General features: G+C 34.9%; 1 long non-coding RNA gene across 3 annotated transcripts; it reads right to left on the bottom strand.

Moving 5' to 3' along the window:
* LOC113329586 lies at positions 1-2,210 on the bottom strand. 3 transcript variants are annotated; one of them, XR_003349945.1, is made up of 6 exons: positions 1,988-2,210; positions 1,789-1,881; positions 1,604-1,677; positions 1,039-1,148; positions 477-806; positions 1-256 (listed from the first exon to the last, which is right to left on the bottom strand). It is a non-coding gene; the product is annotated as an uncharacterized LOC113329586 (long non-coding RNA). The 3 variants fall into 3 exon arrangements; XR_003349946.1 differs by having other exon boundaries at positions 598-806; XR_003349944.1 differs by lacking the exon at positions 1-256 and having other exon boundaries at positions 348-806.
* Positions 2,211-2,424: the final 214 nt, after the last annotated feature.

The following is a 2,424-nucleotide window of genomic DNA, read 5'->3' as shown; positions in this document are numbered from 1 at the left end:
TCTGAATAAAATTATCAAACATGGCATTAAATATGGTTATATGGTGAAAAATCACAATAGTTCACATGTATCTTGATATATACATTCTTTTAGATTGACAATGATCACCATCGAAACAGGTCTCGACATTCGGAAAGACAACTGCACTTCCATTGCGCGCCTACTCAGGTCTCGGCCGGTTCTAAGGGTCTTGTTTACTAATTAAAGATTATTGTGCACGCTCACACTGCAAGGACTCCTCAAAACCTCCATTTGCCTGCAAAAAAAAAAGTACAAGTCAATTTACAATACAAGGTCTTATGTTTCATTGAAATTTCTAAATCTTCATCGAAACCAATCACAAAAGCTCAAGCAAGCATTGTAAGATGCATAAACCGTTCAGTGACACCTATAGAAATGTTTAAAAGTTTTCTCTTATTCCAGCTATACAAAACAAAAAACAATCATGATGGCAGCACTGATGTTAGCTTGCGAACCTCCGAGCGAAGATATAGTACGTACTAATACACTGGTAAAGTCAAAACCGGTGACTTCCCCTTGACGTGTGCCAGGATTACCAAAGAAAATGGAACATCAGCATGTGGCCAAAAGTGGTACCTTCAGAAATACAAACTTTTCTTTCCAAGGAATTAAGTGTCATTCGAAGTTTGATTACTTCACGGACCTGACAGTTTAGCATTTAGCAGGTAGGCTTACTTCAGGGACAGTTTCTTCTTGAAAGGATTTTTAATGTCAGCATAATGAGCGTGCCAATGCTTTTGAAGTTATGTATTTCCAGTCCCAAGCCTCCCTTAAAGGAAAACTCTCTATCAACAGAAAAAAAAATATTGACCATGAAGATCTGAAGACTTGGGAAGATAATAAAATAAAATAAAAAATTGGTACAGAGAAATTGCCTTTTGTTGATATATCCCATAACTTTCAAATAACTTGTGATTCTTAATTGGCAGCTCAATCAAAACAAGTAAAATAATTTCAAAAACAAACACGTGAATCAATACTGAAACATTATGGAAATATCTCTAGAGTGAGTCTTACCAGTAGAATACCCCTTCCGGGTTCTCCAGTACAAACTTGACATGTGGTGGTATCCGCTTCCTAGCTCAAAGTTTATGCAAGTATCTTTCACTTCCACACGCAAAGTGGTCCTATATAAAAGAACCAAAGAATCCTAAATGGAACTACAATCATCATAAGGAAATCCAAACAGGTATTAACCAAACTGGTGACAGATGATCAAAAGAATAATACGGAATATTCTTTTGATTTGGACAGAATAAAAACAACTTGTTCCCTCAAAAATATAATATTTGAGAAGCATCTCGTGAGATAACAATTAGGACTCGAGTAGCATGTCACAGTTAGCTTCCTATTGAACCACCCGCAACCAACAACCAACCGTATAAATATTTTGTTAAAATACAACAACTTATTGTGAATTCAAAGTGAATTCAAATGAAAGATGAAAGGGCATCAGTTGAAGTTTAAGACTCACCTTTCTAACAAATTAACATAGTCAAACGTAAAATACAGCTGCAAAATGTTTTAAGTAATGTAAGTAACCAATGATTCCTAATTTTCCATAATAGACTTGTAGACATACCCACCCTCTCTCTGGAATGACAAGCACTTTTTCACCAGTTAAAGATGTCAAGATGTGTGTCATCTTTTGGTAACCTGTAGGAGTTATCAGCAACAATAAAAATGGATGTGAGATAATCAGATTGGTGGACCTCTTACCAGATAGTGAAATCAAAAACTGAAAATGGTAATGATTAAATCCCATACCCGTAAGACTTGTATATCCATTAACCAGTTTTTCATTTGGTTGAGCAGCCCATACCTTATCATGGTATTGAGGATCTTTGGTGTTTAGGATGCCTGGGTCAAAGAAACCATTTCAGAACTAAGACTTACAAGGTATAAATGGAGGCAAAAGTACGCTTACAAGTTACAAGAAAACTGTCAGAATGAACTCCGTTTTCACCTCAATAAAATGTAACCATAAGAATTATCTTCATCAACAAAGCCATAGTCTATTAATAACTTTAAACTTGGTTATATCCCGCATCTATAGAAAAAAACAACTTCCCATATTAGATATAATATGGTTCATATTTAGTAAAACAGAACCGGCTACAATAAAGACAGTAATCAGTACTAAACGATCATGTGAAGAACAATGATATATATATTAAAATTGGATACTCATCCTTACATGGACTGATAACTATAAGCTTAGCAACACCTCGACAAGAAATCAGAAAACTTAAAAGTCAGCACGATATGGAATACTGAAACTACATAGATATTGATATCTCCACTGAGGAGATAAAAAGTTACCTCCAAATCAACCACATAAAACTGAATGATAAGAAAATTGTGTTTAAAATACCCAGACCAGCTTTGATCAAGGTTAAATAA

The sequence above is a fragment of the Papaver somniferum genome, unplaced genomic scaffold, assembly GCF_003573695.1.
Source record: "Papaver somniferum cultivar HN1 unplaced genomic scaffold, ASM357369v1 unplaced-scaffold_117, whole genome shotgun sequence".
Taxonomy (NCBI): domain Eukaryota; kingdom Viridiplantae; phylum Streptophyta; class Magnoliopsida; order Ranunculales; family Papaveraceae; genus Papaver; species Papaver somniferum.
The sequence above is the reverse complement of the archived record's forward strand: the minus strand, read 5'-3'. Positions and strand labels throughout refer to the sequence as shown.